Source organism: Schistocerca serialis, chromosome 4 (genome assembly GCF_023864345.2).
Source record: "Schistocerca serialis cubense isolate TAMUIC-IGC-003099 chromosome 4, iqSchSeri2.2, whole genome shotgun sequence".
NCBI lineage: Eukaryota > Metazoa > Arthropoda > Insecta > Orthoptera > Acrididae > Schistocerca > Schistocerca serialis.
In genome coordinates this window covers 843,709,040-843,731,216 of record NC_064641.1, presented here as the reverse complement: position 1 = coordinate 843,731,216, position 22,177 = coordinate 843,709,040, and positions in this window count along the sequence as shown.

The window sequence follows — 22,177 nt, the reverse complement described above, 5'->3', positions numbered from 1 at the left end:
CAATTAGGACGGGAGTTACGTTTTTTCTTTGATAATGCATATTTTTCAGGCTCTGATAAGTTTTCTGCTTCAGAACTTGAAAGCACAACGCTTTACACTTCGGAACTGGCAATAAAGTGAAAGCCGACAATTGAAGGCTCCATTTTATGTATTGCTCGTTGTACTCCAGCGCGCGCTTTGTCGAACACCTGCTAATTTAAATAGGACTATAACGTCACATAAACAGTATACTAGTACAAGAAAAAGAGGACAGAAGTAATAACTAGTACCACAGACATTATAAAGTGATATGCAGACAGCTATTGGTTTAACAACCTTTAATCCATAATTCTGTTTTCCGGATTTTCACAATGTTTGGCGCCATATAACACTCCAGAACTCAAACACATATTCTGTGTAACATTTTATCACTGCCCGCATCTCGTGGTCGTGCGGTAGCGTTCGCGCTTCCCACGCCCGGGTTCCCGGGTTCGATTCCGGCGGGGTCAGGGATTTTCTCTGCCTCGTGATGGCTGGGTGTTGTGTGCTGTCCTTAGGTTAGTTAGGTTTAATTAGTTCTAAGTTCTAGGCGACTGATGACCTCAGCAGTTGAGTCGCATAGTGCTCAGAGCCATTTGAACCATTTGAACCATTTTATCACTGTATCGTGTAACGTCGACATTCGCATTTGTTTACGGAAAATAATTGTTTATAATAAGTTAGTTCACAGCCGCCAGACACGCAGTATAATAAATGTACACTGCTGGCCACTAAAATTGCTACACCACGAAATTGACGTGCTACAGACGCGAAATTTAACCAACAGGAAGAAGATGCTGTTATATCCAAATGATTAGATTTTCAGAGCATTCACACAAGGTTGGCGCCGGTGGTGACACCTACAATGTGCTGACAGGCCGGCTGCGGTGGTCTCGCGGTTCTAGGCGCGCAGTCCGGAACCGCGCGACTGCTACGGTCGCAGGTTCGAATCCTGCCTCGGGCATGGGTGTGTGTGATGTCCTTAGGTTAGTTAGGTTTAAGTAGTTCTAAGTTCTAGGGGACTTATGACCTAAGATGTTGAGTCCCATAGTGCTCAGAGCCATTTTTGTGCTGACAGGAAGAAAGTTTCCAACCGATTTGTCATACACAAACAGCAGTTGACCGGCGTTCCCTGGTGAAACGTTGTTGTGATGCCTCGTGTAAGGAGGAGAAATGCGTACCATCACGTTTCCGACTTTGATAAAGGTCGGATTGTAGCCTATCGCAATTGCGGTTTATCGTATCGCGACATTGCTGCTCGCGTTGGTCTAGATCGAATGACTGTTAGCAGGATATGGAATCGGTGGGTTCAGGAGGGTAATAGGGAACGCCGTGCTGGATCCCAACAGCCTCGTATCACTATCAGTCGAGATGACAGGCATATTAAAACGTCATTTTTTCGGATGAATCCAGGTTCTCTTTAGAGCATCATGATGGTCGCATCCGTGTTTGGCGACATCGCAGTGACGCACATTGGAAGCGTGTTTTTGTCATCGCCATACTGGCGTATCACATGGCGTGATGGTATGGGGTGCCATTCGTTACACGTCTCGGTCTCCTATTGTTCGCATTGACCGCACTTTCAACAGTAGACGTTACATTTCAGATGTGTTACGACCCGTGGCTCTACCCTTCATTCGATCCCTGCGAAACCCTACATTTCAGCAGGATAATGCACGACTGCATGTTGCAGGTCCTGTAACGACCTATCTGCATACAGAAAATGTTCGACTGCTGCCCTGGCCAGTACATTCTCCAGATCTCTTACCAATTGAAAAAGTCTGGTCGATGGTGGCCGAGCAACTGGCTCGTCACAATACGCAAATCACTACTCTTGATGAACTGTTGCATAGTGTTGAAGCTGCATGGGCAGCTGTACCTGTACACGCCATCCAAGCTCTGCTTGACTCCTTGCCCAGGCGTATCGAGGCCGTTATTACGGCGAGAGGTGGTTGTTCTGGGTACTGATTTCTCAGGATCTATGCACCCAAATTGCGTGAAAATGTAATCACATGTCAGCTCTAGTATAATATATTTGTCCAATGAATACCCGTTTATCTACTGCATTTCCTCTTGGTGTAGCAATTTTAATGACCAGTAGTGTACATTAGTTGAAGCGCCTTGGGGCCACTATACGATTTGTAGTGCCACCTTGTGGCAAAAGGTCTTCTTGCGCACTGTGCAGAGCCGTGTATGCAGTGTGCGAACATTTGTTTCACCTACAACTTGAAACGCCGCATCTACACACAGTAATAGATCCGCGGTAGGTATTGTACAGTTTGTGACATGTGATTTCATTCAAAGTGGAGTGCTGTCGCTGCCCTTTACTATGTTGTATAAAATATTTTTGTGTCTCATTCTTCTTAGATGTCTGATGACTGATAAACTAAGAAACACGTTATATGAGCAATAATGTCATTCCTTGCATTATGGCCGCGTGGGGTAGCCACTCGGTCTAGGGCGTCTTGTGACGGTCGGTGCGGCTTCCCCCGGGGCTGGGTGCGTGTGTGTCTTCCTTAGCGTAAGTTAGTTTAAGTTAAATTAAGTAGTGTGTATTCTTAGGGACCGATGACTTAGCAGTTTGGTCCCATGAGACATTACCACAAATTTCCAACATGTATAATGTTTCACTTCTACCACGGCGACCCAATCTGCCTAAATGCAGAACTACTGATTATTGTACTAATGATCGCCTGCCTCCGGTATGGATTTATGTCTTATTTATATTATTTTACTATGATGCTTTGCCTTTGCTTGACTACGTCGCCGCTTCCCCAAATTGGACCTGCTTCAGAACGCCATACGCTAATACTTTAGTGACTATGAACATTGGCACTGACCTCTCATTAATCCAAGGTACATTCAATGAGAAAATACTAGCTGACAATTTAACAGCATGGCCATCGTCCAGACAGTTTTACAGAGATGGATCTAAACAAAAAGACTGTGCAAGATGTGGTTTCGTAGATGGCGAGACTAATCGAGGTGAAAGATTCAAGTTACGTGAGTACGCACCTTATGCTGCTAGTGCGGGCAATCTCTCCCACGTGCAACCCCTCTAGAGGAGGGTGATTTTCAAATGGGCAGAGCAACAGTGGACCCGGACCGTGGCGCAAAATTGCGAGTTTAAAACTACGAGTAATTGGCGCGCTGAACGATCTAGTTAAATGAATAAAAAGAAGCAGTGTGATAAGGACTCTCAATCACGGGTTAGATATGTCTCAAGTCACAATTAATAAAATGTAATAGTTTTGTAACAAGGGAGAGGGCCTGGCTCGTGATGGGAGTTTTGGAGGTTTGGCTCAGCGCGAAATCGAAGAGTTGGCTACAGTATGGACGCCAACCTGCTGAAACTATGGTAGAGGACCTCACTCTAAGCTGCACGTTGAGAGATGTGGGAGAGTTTGTGAGAGACATAAAGAATCTCCGATTGTGAATTAGAATACGAGTTGCAGTCATCTAGGAAAAGCTAGTAACACCAAAATAGTTCCAAAGGTATGACGTGAGAAGTTTGAAAATGTTTACAGCAAAGGAAAATTTCAAGCCATTAAATGCCATCTCCAATAAATAAACATACCTCTGGCCCTGATTAACATTCAGGACTGCCTTTTGCATTCTTAGAGATGCTATAGATCTGTACCTCACGAAAATTTAAGATTTCTGTAGAAGGAACAGACTTGAAAGGGAGCTTCAATCGCCTCAGTGAGCTGAAAGCTTTGTTGCCTGCCTGCACACAAATACTTGCCGCGGCAGTTGCAACTTAGGACCTGAAACGTCAGATGCCAATTAGTCCAAATTAGGCTGTAAACTTTTGATGCCTTTGTCACCTTGAAAATGTCTGCAACTTTGAATCTGTTTCTAATGTGAATTTTCATTAATGTAATCTTTTTGCTAGTTTATCATAACAATAAATGATTATTGGTATCCTCACGTCATTCTTCTATAATTTATAATTTTTCCACATTTACATACAGCTAAACTACCTGAAAGTGAATGCCTCAGAAGTTTACCAAACTTCTGCTTGGTCAAATGTTTGAGCGGAGCGGAAACGGGACACCCTATAAATTACACAGTGATTTCTTGTCCGAATCTTCATTGCCAGAAGTGTGAAAAGATGACGAACGGGATATCAAGTACACCAGCGTGATATCTAGTTGTGCAAAAAACTATTGAATTGCTTGAAAATAATCGGGGCAATTAAGAAAAACATAATTTGTAATTTGTGGGAAAATGAAATACTTCACGAGCAGCTGCTGCTGCTAGCTCTGTACATGAAGTGTCAAGAAGAACAGCCCTCCAGGGTCTACCTGTTTTGTGCATAAAAAATTGACTTGTTGCCATATCTAATTGTAAAAACGGCTCCCTTCGAATCGGATGCTAACTTTAAGTTATTTAGAGAATCGAAGATACAAGAAAGAAAAATGAGGTGTCGAAAAGTTCATTTCTTCAAATCCCAGTAGTTTCCCTCATAAAGTTTGTATTGATGTGATATTTTACTGTCAAAATGGCTTCCTTCAAATCGAATATTCAGCTCAGGACATGTAGAGAACAGAACGCTCTAGGAAAGCAAATGTAGCGTCAAAACGTTCATGTTTTCTGAACAAAACTTGAAGATTAAAAAAGTGTCTGAAATAAAAACTGTAAAATTTTCCAGTTAAATGTCAGAAATTTCTCAATGTAGAATCCTTCAAATATGAACAAAGGGAATGTGCATTCTCAATTTTCACCTCATTTACTGTGCATAATTCAATGGCGCGTCAAATGTTTCTCTAATCTGTTTTCTTTTTTTCCTTTAGACAAATCATTTCACAAAACATTTTAAGGCTTTATTCAGTTTTTTCCTATGTAGAAATACAGAGTCTCGTGGCGTTAACATAAAATAAAACGTCATCGGGTTTCCAGACGCGTCATGTGGTTTAAATGCTACGAGTACCATCTAGGACCCTTCTGCCATTATCAGTTGGAACTGACTACATTTTAGCTACTGGTACGCTCGTATGTAGGAAGGCTGTAGGCTGCGACGTCCCTTATGACCACTATATCGCACAAAGAAATGTAGATTGAGTAGTCTCCACGTTCGCTGCACGAACTTAAACCTCGCTATGGCTGTATCCTACACCGAGCTAAACTGTACGCCACCGTTTGTATTAAGCGTTTTGTCCGTAATTTTGGCTTCCGTGGCTTTTATGATTAAATTAGCCCTAAAGCAGTATCTGCGAGACGCAAAAAAGCTGTTATGACACACGATAGGCAAACTTTTTTGAAGTGCACTTAGGTATCGCAGACAGCTGAGGAGCCTCTCATGTTTCTGTCTGTGTTGTGATTTAATTTAGAGTCTCTTCAGAAGGCAGAGACACAGAATGGGAGAACATAAAATTATTTACTGTTCCTCGTTGGTATTTTGGGGAAGGGCGACGTTATTTGTAGAATCTTTCTTGTGTTAGGTATTATAATAACAAAGACACATGGGCTTTGTACACTAGCCTAAGGGAAGCAATGAAAGTAAAACGTACCCCACTGATCTTACTGCAAATGATGAAGATAGTAAGGAATGGCGTGAAAACACGTGCCCATAGAAAAAGACGTTGCGCCATCAGCAGCAAAAGCTAAAGTGGTATTACAAGAAGCGTATAGTTTATCATAAATCAATTTAAATTATGTTCAGAAAATTCACGAGAAGACGGCAACTGAATAAAAATTTTATATTGGGAAACAGAGAGAAATGGCAATAATTTTAATGTCATTCTTATGTCTGAGGATGTCCAGCGTCATTTTACATTAGGAAACAATTCTGCAACATCGACTCAACGAGGTATGTATATTGACACTAATAAGCGTCACACACTGTCACGTGACCCACTCTGTTTAGCCACAGTGGCAAAATTCATCATGTAATTTTCGTTCAGAAGGATTTCAACTTTCTCTGTCGCTGCATTGACAAGTTATATGACTGCTTCCGGCGACGGTCATCATCAACATATTAAAGGTGTCACTAACGTATTACTCCATGATCCAATTCCACTGCTTCTATTTTTTGATAATTCCTTTATAAATTCATGAAACGTCTTACATGTTTGCACATTCACACCCTCTGATGATGACATTTCTCACCATTTCAATGGAATTAACAGTTCCTCAAACATAACAATACATATCTAGTTCCCATGGTCTAGATGATTCCCGCTTCGCGCGTTGGACGACTAGATTGTGATGTTAGTTCCGCCTCTACCGCAGCGCTGCGTGTTTTTCTCGTGTCCGTTTAGTGTCGTGTTGGTCTCCGTGCGCGTCGCATCACTGGTTGTCGGCTAGCGTTTGGTGTTCTTGCGGCCCTTCTTGTCGCGGCGTCATCTCACGCTGTGATGTCCACCATGGTTTGCAAGAAAATTCCGCGTACAGATACTGTCAGCTTCAACTTCGACAAATACACGCGTCACGTCCAGCCCGGTCCTTTGGAGATACATGAATGGTTAATCGATACAATTAAAGTCACTACTGACCAGGTGCATACTGCATGTTTTGATAGCGAACTATATGTGTTTCCTTTTTTTTTTTTGTAAGTTTCTTGACCCGTTCCAGGTTGACTAGTATGGTTCTCTTGGCAAATGCAGAAGTGATGTGTACGAATGTCCGGCTGTTTAACCTTACGCCCGACGTACACGTCTGTTTTCTGAGGCACGTTTTGCATCCTAACGGAGAAATACGTCATATTCGAAAGGAACGCTTGTCTGTTCAGCACCGCTTACAGGTCTATAGTGGTCGGTGGAACTGGTGGTCATAAAACATATTCCTTCTCATCTACAGGTATGTGGTTATAGGGTACAGCCGGCCGGTATGGCCGAGCGGTTCTATGCGCTACAATCTGGAACCGCGCAACGGCTACTGTCGCAGGTTCGAATCCTGCCTCGGGCATGGATGTGTGTGATGTCCTTAGGTTAGTTAGGTTTAAGTTGTACTAAGTTCTAGGGGACGGATGACCTCAGATGTTAAGTCCCATAGTGCTCTCACAACCATCTGAACCATTTGGTTATAGGGTCCATATTACGTACAGTGGCCAAGAAGAAACATGCTATAATTGTAATCAAACCGGTCATTTCCCTACAAATTGTCAGCAACGAGTATTGGTATTAAAACCTACATATAAACAGCGTAAAAAAGTGACTTTACCTGACCTTCTCCTTCAGGGTGCTCATACTGAATCGCTCCTTGTTACTGAGGGACACAGTGATCCGTTGACCGACAACGGGCCGGCCGTTGTGGCCGTGCGGTTCTAGGCGCTTCAGTCTGGATCCGCGTGGCCGCTACAGTCGCAGGTTCGAATCCTGCCTCGGCCATGGATGTGTGTGATGTCCTTAGGTTAGTTAGGTTTAAGTAGTTCTAAGTTCTAGGGGACTGATGACCACAGATGTTGTCCCATAGTGCTCAGAGCCATTTGAACCATTTTGGACCGACAACGGCCGTGATTTTCCCTTGCTGTCCTTGCGTCGGGATGTTGATGCCGTTAACTCCGATGTGCCCGCCATGATTTCTCACAACAAGCGTCGCCGAACACAGAATGATGCGGCAGATGAACCTTCCTAATTGGCTCGGCTTTCCGATGGTCCTCCGGTAATGGACCACCTTTTTCAGTCTGAAATCGTGGATGAGGACGCCACAGGTGTTTTCACGCCTGTGCAGAAGATCCTTGACACCTCATCTGGCGTTGTTCCTGTTGTCGAGGCAGCCACTTCGGATACGCCCGTGAAGGATTCCTCTTCCGGTTCCCACGTGTCTTCTCCAGTTCTCTTGGACACTTCTCCCGTCGACTCTGTTTCCCATCCCCCCTTCTGCGACTTCTTTCGCTCCCTCTGGATCACATCCTCCTCCCATGAAACTACTGATTGATTGTCAAGAGCCAGTGGATCCAGTTGTTATTCACCAATCGTCCCTCCATGAACCCATGTCTGCGGACGATTGGGATGAAGAGACTTCTCCCTCGTCATCTGAAACGGAATACCTACATGTTGTTCCCACGCGACCGAACGCGGAAGCGTCGGAGCCGCGGAGAAGCCCTAGAATACTGAAGTTGAAGAACTTAGTCAAAAAGAATCAACAGGCAAAGAAGTGAGATACGGAAGTTCGAAGGAATGAAGAGATATGTTTGAAGTTCCCGAAGGATATGGATACTGCGATAAGAATTAGCTCAGCAGGCAGTTCAGTTGAAGAGGGAGGAACATCCTGAGCCGGCCGTTGTGGCCGAGCGGTTCTAGGTGCTTCAGTCTGGAACCGCGTGACCGCTACGATCGTAGGTTCGAATCCTGCCTCGAGCATGGATGTGTATGACGTCCGTAGTTGGGTGTAAGCAGTTCTAAGTTCTATGTGACTGATGACCTCAGATGTTAAGTCCCATCGTGCTCAGAGCCATTTGAACCATTTGAACATCCTGAAAAGGGCAATCACAGACGTTGGAAATGCAAACATAGGTACGAAGAAGGTAACGGTGAAGAAACAACGAGTAACGGGAGACGTACTTTAGTTGATCTGTTGTAGCCGCGAGTCGCTGGATATCGGTGGACGCGTCAGAGAACAGGCGAGAAACGCTGGCGACGCAAGACAGGAAGACGGCCTATTGCTGTTGGGACTCATACCCACGCCGGAGTCGAGCAACAGGGCAGACAAACAACGGACCTGAGCCAACCAGAGCAAGGCAATAGCAAGCTAGGCTACAACGAAGTGCGCCGAACTTCTGACACAACGATGCCAATAGTTCAGGTGCAAGCAACGATTCAAATTGAGACCAGATAAGAAAACCAGTATCAAAGGGATGTCGTCGGCAAGTAGTCAGTAGTACGGTGGAGAAATCCGTAGTATGGATGAGTAACGAATGCTGTTAGATGAAGTACTTGACTGACTGAGCGCTTTTTTTTCTTTATTGTGTTTCAATGATCCACATAGGGCGGGCTGGCTGCAGCATAGGCGCTGCTCTTCAGCTGAGAGACAGTAAATAACGGGGAGACATTTAAAACAACATAAGGAGGCAAATATGGCAAAACAAACTTATAAAACGGGGAACATAATGGAAGATGGTGCAAAAAAGGGCGTGACTGTAAAAATGGTGCTAAAAATCTAAAAACTGTACACAAAAAAGCCACACACAAGGCGAAGTGCAGCCAGAGCATAAAATTTGCCATGGGCAGTGTAGCACATATCAATAACTGACAGCAACACTATGTACAAGTCCAGCACATGATTAAAATGACAGCTCTGGACATCACAGGAGAACGGCACCAAACACAACACTGACGTAACATACCAATCATGATGAACAAACTGTGTGCTATGGGAACAGAGACAAGGGAGAATGGAAGAGAGAGGGGAGGGGCGGTGCTAGAGGAGGGGGAGATGGGGAGATGGGTGGGGGCGCACGAAAGGGGGCTGGAGAGGGAGTAACAGGGAGGGAATGAGCCTAGGGGGGGTGCAGAGACTCGAGGAGGGGGGTAATGAGGATAGCCACTCTGGGAGAAGAAGGGGAGAGTAAATGGGGGGCCCTGGGGGGGGGGGGAGGTGGAACAAGGCCGGCTATAGTTGGTAGGAAGGGAGATGTCTGGTGAAGTTCAACATCTGGGAGGGGTTATGTGCTGCAAATCGCCCTGATGAAGGAGACTGAGGGTGTGGAGGCTGTGTTAGGGAGGGATATAGTGATAGAGGTGCAGCAATGGGCAGGGGTTGGAGAGGAAGGATAACACATGGGGTTGGAGGTGATCAAGGCCACAGACAGTGTAAAGGAGGCAGATATGTTGAAGGCAAAGGAGGAGGTGGGGTATGGTGATGAGAAAATACAGGAGTTGTGTGGGGGATGGAAGGTGGATACAGATGGCAAGGCAGAGTGCGTGGCATTCCAGGATTTGGAGTGTCCTAAAAATGTGGTGAGGAGAGGGGGCGGAAATCCAGGAAACGCTGGCATAACAGAGGATAGGACAGATAAGGGATCTGTAGGTATGAAGGATGTGGTAGTATGCAATCCCCATGTCCAGTCAGACAGGAGAAGCAGGTGGGAATGGGCTTTTGCCTGGATGGTCAGGGGATGAATGGTCGAGGTGAGTTTATGATCGAAGGTGAGGCCAAGGTATCTCGGGATGGGTGTGAGCTGGATGGGATGACCATAAATGGTTAGGTAGAAATCATGGTGCCACCCAAGATTTTTGCCTTGGTTTTCGAGGGGTTGATATGAAAGAACCACTGGTTGCACCAAGTGGTGAACTGGTCAACATGGGTTTGAAGGGTGCAATGGGACTGTCGGTAGGGCAGAGAGCCAGCAAGGTGGTGTCATCAGCGTATTGGGAAGGTGGACAGGTGGGAGTGGGTTGGGCATATCACAGTGTACAAGAGATAGAGGAGAGAGAAGAGGAAGGAGCGATGCCAGCAGTGGAATAAAAGATATGGATGTTGGTATAGTGGTGACATAGGAAGGACGGCGTGATAGGAAAGAATCGGCCAGATGGACAAAATTGATAGGCAGTGTTTAGATTTTGGAGCTTAAAGAGGAGGCCAGGATGCCATACATGGTGATAGACACTTTGGAGGTCGAGGGAAACAAAAATGGCGGAGTAATGGGGGTTAAGTTGGAGAGAGAGAAGGTGGACGAGGTTACGGTGTTGGTCTTCAGCAGAGAAAGATGGTCAGAACCCACACTGGGTAAGGGGTAGGAAGCGGTATTAATTCAGGTTGTGATGGATACGACAGGAGAGGATGGATTCGAAGACCTTAATGAAGGTGGAGGTGAGGCAGATGGGATAATAGGAAGAGGAGACGGAAGGGGTTTTGTTAGGCTTCAGGAGTAAGAGGACGCAGGAAGTCTTCCACAGGTCGGGGCAGAAGCCGGTTGAGAGGATGGCACTGCATAAATTGGCAAGGACAGTGAGGAAGGAGAATGGGGCATTCTCTGAGGTGGCGGTAGGAGACACAGTTGTGACCAGGGGCTGTGTTGCGTTTTGACCGGAGGATAAGTTCAATGTTTTCTGCTGTGATTGGAGTGTTTATGGGAGAGGGGGAGGGGGGGGGGGGTCAAACTGCCTCATGTACTGGTGACTGGGAGCAAGTAAAGTGGAGCAACCGAGGTATTGGTGCGTTCCTCGACGGTGAAGGAAAAGAGAATAATCAAAGTGGCGATCATCATGGACAGAAAATACCTCGGAAAGATGGGAAGCAAAGTGGTTGGCCCTACTGACGTTGTCAGGAAGGCGGCGGTCGTTATGGAGAAGGGGGTAATGGGGTGCGGAATGGGAACCAGTAAGGAGACGGAAGGCTGACCAGTACTTAAAGGAGTTTATAGGGACTGAGCGCTTGATGAGTGGCGGACACTATTGATCGGGGTATTCACATGGCTCGACGGTGGCACGCTGGCATTCAAGTTCCCTACAACTAGATACCTACTGATCGAAGAAAGAAGGAAGTACAAAAATGTTCAGGGAAATTCAGGAATACAGAAACCCAAGTCAATTAGGCATGAAATAAACAGGAAGCACAGGGAAGGTAACGCAAAATGGCTGCATGGAAAACGTAAGGAATCTAAAACGAGATGATTGTTGGAATGACTGACTCTGCATGTAGGAAAGTCAAAAAAACCTCCTCTGAAACTAAAAGCAAAGGCGGCAACATTAAGAGCGTAAAGGGAATACCACTGCTCAAAGCAGACGAGAGAGAACAGATAGATGGCAAGAATACTGAAGACCCATATGACTGCGAAAATTTTTCTGATGAAGTGACGGAAGAAGCAACTGGAGTCGTTATAGAAGAGAAAGGGAATTCAGTATTAGTATCTGAATTTAAAAGAATTCTGGAAGAACTTAAGTCAGATAAGGCACAAGGTACAGATGACTTTCCATCAGAATTTCTAAAATCGTTGTTAAAGTGGCAACAAAACGACTATTCACGCTGGTGTGTAGAACGTATGATCCGAGCAATGTACCATATGACTTTAGAGAAACCATAATCCTCACAATTTCGAGGCCTCCAAGAGCCTACGAGTGCAAGAATTATTGCAAAATCAGCTTAACAGCTCACTCATCCACATTACTGACAAGAATAATACAGGGGAATGAGTAATATGTTAGATGACGGTCAGTTTGGTTTTAGAAAAGGTAAAGGCATCAGAGAGGCAATTCTGACATTGCGGTAGACAATGGAAGCAAGATTAAAGAAAAATCAACACACATTAATTAGAATTTATCGACCTGGAAAAAGCGTTCGATAATGTAAATTTAAGGAAGTGGTTCGAAATCCTGAGAAAAATATCGGTAAGCCACAGGGTAAGGCGGGTAATATACAATATGTACAAGAACGAAGAGCGAATAATACGAGTGGAAGATGCTTGGTTTAAAATGGATTTAGGGCAGCGATGTAGTCTTTGGCCCTTAGTGTTCAGTCTATATATCGATGAAGCAATGACGAAAATAAAAGAAAGGTTCAAGAGTAGAATTCAAGTTGAAAGGATGTCAATGATAAGATTGCTGATAACATTGCTACCTTCAGTGGAAGTGAAGAAGAATTACAGGATCTGTTGTGGCTGAAAGGGCATTACTGGCCAAGAGAAGTCTACAAGTATAGAACACAGACATTAATTTGAGGAAGAAATTTCTGAGAATGTACGTTTGGAGCACAGCATTCTGCAGTAATGAAACATGGGCTATGGGAAAACCGGAACAGAAGAGATTCGAAGCATTTAAGATGTGGTGCTACAGAAAAAAGTTGAACATAAGGTGGACTGATAAGGTAAAGAATGAGGAGGTTTTCAGCAGAAGTTGTGAGGAAAGGAAGACATGGAAAACACAGATAACAAAAAATCGTTGAGGACCTAGATTCCAAGTGCTCCTCCGAGAGGAAGAGGTTGGTACAAGAGATGAATCTGTGGTGGGCAGCATTATGCCAGTCAGAAGACTGACGAAAAAAAAAATAAAAAAATATAAATAAAAAAATTCGCTTCTTGGCTGCAACTGAACCATGATTTTAGGCCACTTCTAACACACTGCTGTCGCTCCGATGACCCCCCCCCCCCCCCACCATCGGATGGCGTGAAACTACCCCGTCTGTAAGAATGCCAACTATGTAGTAGTTACCGGAAGTAGATGGTAGCTATCAACTATAAGTAAGGGTATTGATAACCGTACTGTTACAGACATCGTCCACCCAAAAGCTAAGTCCATGTTCCAGCGTTCCAGAACTTGAATACAACTGCGGCCTTCTGATACTCTATGACCCGGTATTGTTTGTAGCTACATATTGTCCAAATCAATTCAGGGTTTAGTTATTTATTATTTAACGTGTTATTATTCTTACCACTTATTTCAGGAAGTTTATCCTGAGAAAATACGAACGTATGACCTTTTGTACTGTCAACACTAGCGTAGAGATGCAATACAAAGGAATCGAATAATATCGTTTACACAACAAGTTAGTTACATACACCTAATTTATCTCAGCACAACTGAGATCCCCTTCCGACATTGGTAACTACGACAGGAAACTAGACGCGTGTAGCGGGCGGTTCAATTTAATGTCGTCACAATGCTTTATAAGCAAGGATTACAGGGTTGGATAAAAACTGTATGAGCCCTGTTAAATCTTTCTATTACATCTTTGCCTACTGGCCCTATCTCTCACTCTAGTCACCGAGGGCGCTTCCGCCGTCTGTTGGTTGAGTCCTTGGGCAGCCTGTTGACCACATCGGCAGTCAGTCGGTCGCAGCTAGAGCGAGAGGGCGATATGAGGCACATGCGACGTAGGTCGGCTGTTTACGGACCTTACGGGCGCACGTCGCTAGAGCTGTGTTGGTCGGCAATACTTGGACCTAATGTCGATGCAGCCTGTTTACGCTGAATTAAGGAGGCATAATTGATGATGTGGGAGTTGGAGTGCTGCTCATTTTCTGGTGCCGTGTGTTCCACCCTTGGGGATATGGTACTCGTTACTTGATTGACGCATGTGCTGCCGTGTTGAAGTTGCTCCCGCTACGCTGGATTGCCCGTGGTTCTCCATCACTTTCTTTGAAGAATTGAATTTACCCTTTGGTGCATCTGTTTGAAATTATTTAAGTGCCACATTTGTATTTTTAAAATTTCCTTTAATTACTACTTTGTTCAATGTCAGCTTATTTGTCAGGTGCATCAGAAATTAATTGTCATATTTTCTAGCCCGCCACGTGTGGTTGTGACCATTGAGGTCGAAACTGGGTGTGGTTTACAGGGTTGGGTTGATTTGGGGGAGGTCATCGGTCTCATCGGATTGGGGAAGAAAGTCGGCCGTGCCCTTTGAAAGGAACCATCCCGGCATTTGCCTAAAGTGATTTAGCGAAATCACGGAAAACCTAAATCCGGAGGGCCGGACGCGAGATCGTACAGTCGTCCTCCCGATTGCGAGTCCAGTATGCTAACTACTGCGTCACCTCGCTCGGTCTGATTTACATTGTAAGTTGTTGCACCCTTGACGTATCGACTATAAAAACGGCTGTGTTAAGCAAACGCTAGCGGACCAGTGAATGTTGGCTCTTTTGAGTAATTGAGTTCCATAACTCTGGTGAGATTTTGGCCTTTCAGGAAAATTAATAATTATTGTTCCAAATATGATTACAGCTTTAGTTGTCTGAGTATTAGCCCTCAAGATTTGCTTGTTACATTCTAAGCCACTTACTGTGTCTGAGGATCGTGTGTCATTATTACGCCGGTCGCCGTGACGTCCTGAGACCACTGGCATCCCTGGATGCGGGTGTGGAGGTGCAAGTGGTCAGCACACCTTTCTCCCGGCCGGATGTCGGTTTAAGAGACTGGAACCGGTACTTCTGAATCAAGTAACTCCTCAGCTTACCTCACAACGGCTGAGTGCACGCCGCTTACCAACAGCGCTCGGCACACCGGATGGTCACCCATCCAAGTGCTTGGCCAGCCCGATGGCGCTTAACTTCTGTGATCTGATTTTTTTTGTTTTTTTTTGTTTTGTGGTTTTAGGGCCCACAACTACAGTGGTCATTAGCGCCCAGACTAAATTATGAATGGACTGCGAGGCACAAAGTTAATACAGCTCCTAAGAAGGACAACACTATAAAAGGCCCATTAACAGGCAAGGGATTAAAAGAAAAGAGCATAATCAAATGTCCTTAGACAGGTTTGTTGTTGTTGAGGTCTTCAGTCCTGAGACTGGTTTGATGCAGCACTCCATGCTACTCTATCCTGTGCAAGCTTTTTCATCTCCCAGTAGCTACTGCAACCTACATCCTTCTGAATCTGCTTAGTGTATTCATCTCTTGGTCTCCCTCTACGATTTTTGCCCTCCACGCTGTCCTCCAATACTAAATTGGTGATCCCTTGATGCCTCAGAACATGTCCTACCAACCGATCCCTTCTTCTGGTCAAGTTGTGCCACAAACTTCTCTTCTCCCCAATCCGATTCAATACTTCCTCATTAGTTATGTGATCTACCCATCTAATCTTCAGCATTCTTCTGTAACACCACATTTCGAAAGCTTGTATTCTCTTCTTGTCCAAACTATTTATCGTCCACGTTTCACTTCCATACATGGCTACACTCCATACGAATACTTTCAGAAATGACTTCCTGACACTTAAATCAATACTGGATGTTAACAAATTTCTCTTCTTCAGAAACGCTTTCCTTGCCATTGCCAGCCTACATTTTATATCCTCTCTACTTCGACCATCGTCAGTTATTTTGCTCCCCAAATAGCAAAACTCCTTTACTACTTTAAGTGCCTCATTTCCTAATCTAATTCCCTCAGCATCACCCGACTTAATTCGGCTACATTCCATTATCCTTGTTTTGCTTTTGTTGATGTTCATCTTATACCCACCTTTCAAGACACTGTCCATTCCGCTCAATTGCTCTTCCAAGTCCTTTGCTGTCTCTGACAGAATTACAATGTCATCGGCGAACCTCAAAGTTTTTATTTCTTCTCCATGAATTTTAATACCTACTCCGAACTTTTCTTTTGTTTCCTTTACTGCTTGCTCAATATACAGATTGAACAACATCGGGGAGAGGCTACAACCCTGTCTTACTCCCTTCCCAACCACTGCTTCTCTTTCATGTCCCTCGACTCTTATAACTGCCATCTGGTTTCTGTACAAATTGTAAATAGCCTTTCGCTCCCTGTATTTTACCCCTGCCACCTTTAGAATTTGAAAGAGAGTATTCCAGTCAACATTGTCAAAAGCGTTCTCTAAGTCTACAAATGCTAGAAACGTAGGTTTGCCTTTCCTTAATCTTTCTTCTAAGATAAGTCGTAAGGTCAGTATTGCCTCACGTGTTCCAGTGTTCCTGCGGAATCCAAACCGATCTTCCCCGAGGTTGGCTTCTACTAGTTTTTCCATTCGTCTGTAAAGAATTCGTGTTAGTATTCTGCAGCTGCGACTTATTAAACTGATAGTTCGGTAATTTTCACATCTGTCAACACCTGCCTTCTTTGGGATTGGAATTATTATATTCTTCTTGAAGTCTGAGGGTATTTCGCCTGTTTCATGCATCTTGCTCACCAGATGGTAGAGTTTTGTCAGGACTGGCTCTCCCACGGCCGTCAGTAGTTCCAATGGAATATAGTCTACTCCGAGGGCCTTGTTTCGACTCAGGTCTATCAGTGCTCTGTCAAACTCTTCACGCAGTATCTTATCTCCCATTTCATCTTCATCCTCTTCCATTTCCATAATATTGTCCTCAAGTACATCGCCCTTGTATAGACCCTCTATATACTCGTTCCACCTTTCTGCTTTCCCTTCTTTGCTTAGAACTGGGTTTCCATCTGAGCTCTTGATATTCATACAAGTCGTTCTCTTATCTCCAAAGGTCTCTTTAATTTTCCTGTAGGCGGTATCTATCTTACCCCTAGTGAGATAGGCCTCTACATCCTTACATATGTCTTCTAGCCATCCCTGCTTAGCCATTTTGCACTTCCTGTCGATCTCATTTTTGAGACGTTTGTATTCCTTTTTGCCTGTTTCACTTACTGCACTTTTATATTGTCTCCTATCATCAATTAAATTCAATATTTCTTCTGTTACCCAAGGATTTCTACTAGCCCTCGTCATTTTACCTACTTGATAGTCTGCTGCCTTCACTACTTCATCCCCCAAAGCTACCCATTCTTCTTCTACTGTATTTATTTCTCCCATTCCTGTCAACTGCTCCCTTATGCTCTCCCTGAATCTCTGTACAACCTCTGGTTCTTTTAGTTTATCCATGTCCCATCTCCTTAAATTCCCACCTTTTTGCAGTTTCTTCAGTTTTAATCTACAGGTCATAACCAATAGATTGTGGTCACAGTCCACATCTGCCCCTGGAAATGTCTTACAATTTAAAACCTGGTTCTTAAATCTCTGTCTTACCATTATATAATCTATCTGATACCTTTTAGTATCTCCAGGGTTCTTCCATGTATACAACCTTCTTTCATGATTCTTAAACCAAGTGTTAGTTATGATTATGTTGTGCTCTGTGCAAAATTCTACCAGGCGGCTTCCTCTTTCATTTCTTAGCCCCAATCCATATTCACCTACTATGTTTCCTTCTCTCCCTTTTCCTACACTCGAATTCCAGTCACCCATGACTATTAAATTTTCGTCTCCCTTCACAATCTGAATAATTTATTTTATTTCATCATACATTTCTTCAATTTCTTCGTCATCAGCAGAGCTAGTTGGCATATAAACTTGTACTACTATAGTAGGTGTGGGCTGCGTATCTATCTTGGCCACAATAATGCATTCACTATGCTGTTTGTAGTAGCTTACCCGCATTCCTATTTTCCTATTCATTATTAAACCTACTCCTGCATTACCCCTATTTGATTTTGTGTTTATAACCCTGCAGTCACCTGACCAGAAGTCTTGTTCCTCCTGCCACTGAACTTCACTAATTCCCACTATATCTAACTTCAACCTATCCATTTCCCTTTTTAAATTTTCTAACCTACCTGCCCGATTAAGGGATCTGACATTCCACGCTCCGATCCGTAGAACTCCAGTTTTCTTTCTCCTGATAACGACATCCTCGTGAGTAGCCCCCGCCCGGAGATCCGAATGGGGGACTATTTTACTTCCGGAATATTTTACCCAAGAGGACGCCATCATCATGTAATCATACAATAAAGCTGCATGCCCTCGGGAAAAATTACGGCTGTAGTTTCCCCTTGCTTTCAGCCGTTCGCAGTACCAGCACAGCAAGGTCGTTTTGGTTATTGTTACAAGGCCAGATCAGTCAATCATCCAGACTGTTGCCCTTGCAACTACTGAAAGGGCTGCTGCCCCTATTCAGGAACCACACGTTTGTCTGGCCTCTCAACAGATACCCCTCCGTTGTGGTTGCACCTACGGTACGGCCATCTGTATCGCTGAGGCACGCAAGCCTCCCCATCAAAGGCAAGGTCCATGGTTCATGGGGGGGGGGGGGGGGGGTAGACAGGTTTGTCATGTGGATAAAACGAAGAGCGCGAGCAACTGCTCCTGGATCATCCGCTAAAATTTCATCCAGAGTACATGGCAGGCCAAGATCAATACGCAGTGTATTAAAATTCGGACAGGACGTTAAAATGTGGCGTACCGTCAGCACTTGCCCACATGGGCAGAACGGCGCCGGTGCAGCCGTCAGCAGATGGCGGTGGCTGAACAGGCAGTGTCCAATCCGAAACCAGGCCAAAACGACCTCCTCCCGCCGAGAAGGGCGTGAAGAGGTCGTCCAAGCCGTGTGAAGGGGTTTCAAGGCCAGAAGCTTGTTTTCAGTGAGTATAGACCAATCGGCATGCCACAGCGATAAAATGCGCTGACAAATGACCCTGCTAAAGTCAAATGAAGGCAAACAACAAGGAGCTGTCCGAGGCTGGACCGCAGCCTTCGCCGCAGCATCTGCAGCTTCGTTCCCAGGGATACTGACATGGCCAGGAACCCACAGAAAGGTAACCGGAGAACCGTCGTCCGCCAGCTGCTGAAGAGAGCGTTGGATCGGGTGCACGTAAGGGTGAACCGGATACGGATTACTGTGGCTCTGGATGGCGCTCAGGGACTCAGAGCAGATGACATAGGCAGAATGTCGGTGGCGGCGGATGTAAAGAACAGCCTGACAGAGGGAAAATAGCTCAGACCGAACAATGGCCATGGAGCCGGTATATGAAACTGTGTGATCTGACGGGAACCACTGTTACATCTGCGGCAAGGCCGTTGAAAATCCTTTTAGTAATTTTTATTATAACATTCTTGTTACACGAAAGATTTGGCTGGGACCTGGGGTGACGTTCACATTGAGCGTCTTGTCTTGGTCTGAGCACTTTCAGATGTTCAAAGATTATTATGCGTGATCTACTTGCTTGCTTGTTTTCTGTCGGCCTTCCGAGCTGCTCGTAGCGTCTGGAGGCGCTCCTCCGGTGTGCTCTTTGTCATCCGCCGATACACCGGGCGTAGTCTGAGTCCATCGACTGTGTGCGTGCATGCGGGCGGCGCGCCGGTTCCCGTCTCACCGTAGTCTCTGGCTTGCTACGGCCTCCCTCAAAAGTTGAGCTTCTATCTCTTAGCAATCGGGCGTTAATTTACATAGTAGTGCCTCTTATTCTAAACCATCTTATTCAAACCTGGCCTGCCGTACCTGCCCCTTCCATGGTTTCCCGTCTGGAGTTTGGTTTTTAACGTAATAGTTTTAATATTGATGTAATGCTCAATTGTTAATTGGTATTTTATTATTTTTCCAAGTTAGTATCTTGCCCCCAAGAGCATTTCCTGATTGAACAAATATATTTTCAGAATTATGTGAATCAACTAGGAAAATGTTATTATATTCATATATTATTGGTGTTTTGCCCTTAAGTAGCGCAGTTGGACTAAATACATGGCCATTTCCTTTTGCTGCCTTTCTTGCTGCCCAAACGTCCTTCATTCGCTCGTGGTGATTCTGTATCCGGTCCTCTGTCCCTGCTTCTCGTCGGCTACGTGTCTTCGGCTTCATCTTTGTCGTCTATTTGGGTGCCCATATTTCTTTCATCTTCCGTCCGGGCCGGCCGAAGTGGCCGTGCGGTTAAAGGCGCTGCAGTCTGGAACCGCAAGACCACTACTGTCGCAGGTTCGAATCCTGTCTCGGGCATGGATGTGTGTGATGTCCTTAGGTTAGTTAGGTTTAAGTAGTTCTAAGTTCTATGGGACTAATGACCTCAGCAGTTGAGTCCCATAGTGCTCAGAGCCATTTGAACCATTTTTTTCTTCCGTACGTGATCTTGTTTGCGTTCTTCTGTCCATTTTACGCCTGTTCATTTGTCACAGTCTATCTAATGTAGTTTACTTTTCTTAATGACGTTTCTGATTTTTATTCTGTCGTTTATTGCGTCTGCTGTGATGTTGAATTGGTTCAGATCGTTTTCTACCTATGCCACCCATTTGTGGTTTCTACTGGTTACCCAGTCAAAGATCTGTTTGGTCAGTCTGTGTGATACCATTCTGTATGTGTCCATAGAATTATAGTTGCGTTTTCTAATCTTTTCTATGATTGTCTCCTTATGTTTGTAGGTTTCCTGATCCATATTCTGTTGCAGTTAGTTGCGCCAAATATTTTCCTAAGTATTTTCCGTTCTACTTTTTCTAGTTGTCTGATACGTGTATGCGCTAGGATTAGTGTGGTCTCTGGTGCATACAGTAATTCGGGGAGTATCACCGTACCGTAGTGGCGTAATTTGGCTTTTTGTGAGATATAAGCCGGCAGTTATGTCCGGGTGGTTCTAGGCGCTACAGTCTGGAACCGCGCGACCGCTACGGTCGCAGGTTATAATCCTGCCTCGGGCATGGATATGTGTGATGTCCTTAGGTTAGTTAGGTTTAAGTAGTTCTAAGTTCTAGGGGACTGATGACCTCCGAAGCTAAGTCCCATAGTGCTCAGAGCCACACAACTTTGTATGCCTTGCCCAGTTTAGTTTTTCTCTCTTCGTTTGAGTCTCTTTTAATTTTATGTCCGCTCATTTGTAGTGTTTCACCGAGGTATTTGATGCTTGCCGTTTTGTAAATCTTGCCGTACTTTGTGTTCCCCGGGATGAGAGTTACTTTGTGCTCATAAACTGTGTCTTTTCGTAAGTGATCTGTAGTCCAGTTCTGGAAGCGGTTTGATGTAGTTTTTCATGTTTCATTTATACCTTTCGTAACAATCGCCAAATCGTCTGCAAAAGCCAGGCAATCTGCAGGTTTCCTGTTGTGATATTTCTCATTTTTTATTACCTCATCTAACACTAGATTAAAAAGGAGAGGTGAGAGGCCTTGCCGGACACCTGTGCGAATTTCAAAGGGCTCTGATAGTTCCCCACATAACTTTACTTGCAAGTCGTGTTGGTTAAGGTTTGCTCCATGATAGTTCGTGTTTTGTTGTATTCAGCTAGAATTTTGAAGAAAGTTTTCCGGTCGATAGAGTCGTACTCTTTTTGAAGTCTACAGAGTTAATGATCAGGTTCTGTTTGTGTTGTAAAATCATTTTCAGGTTCCAAATTTGTTCCGCACAAGACGGCCTTTTACGGAAACCTGCTTTGTATTCCCCAATCAAGTGGTCGGTCTGGCATTCTAGTCTGTTTAGTAAAGCTGTAGAGAGGATCTTGATGTGACCGGTAGTAGGGATATCCCTCTGTAGTTGTTCGGGTCAGTCTCGTCACCTTTTTTGTGTATTGGGTGTAACAGGGTAGTTTTCCAGTCGTCACGAATTTTCATTGTCTCCCAGATATCTTCCAAGATCCTGTTGAGTTCTGGGTCTTATAACTTCCAGATTTCCGCGATGATGCCGTCTTTTCCTGGTGCTCTACGATTCTTGATTGAGTTGATTATTTATGCAACTTCTTCTAGAGTTGGAGGTTCACTATCTGGACTGTACGTACTCGTTTCTGTCACGAGTTCTTCCATAGGCGGGTCCGTGTTGAGGAGTTTTTCGAAGTACTTTGCCAGAATGTCACAACTGTTTTTGGTATTGGTTTCTAGGGTTCCATCCGGTCTTTTGAAGCACAAGTTGGGTGGTTAGTATCCAGTCATATTTTCTCTGAACGTTCTGTAGGAGTTGTAATGTTGTTCGTGAAGTCTGATTCGATCCGCGTCAGTCGCCGTTTGTCATACTGCCGTTTTTCACTGCGAATGATTTTTCTTGATTGTTTCTGTGCTTTCAGGAAGTTCATCAA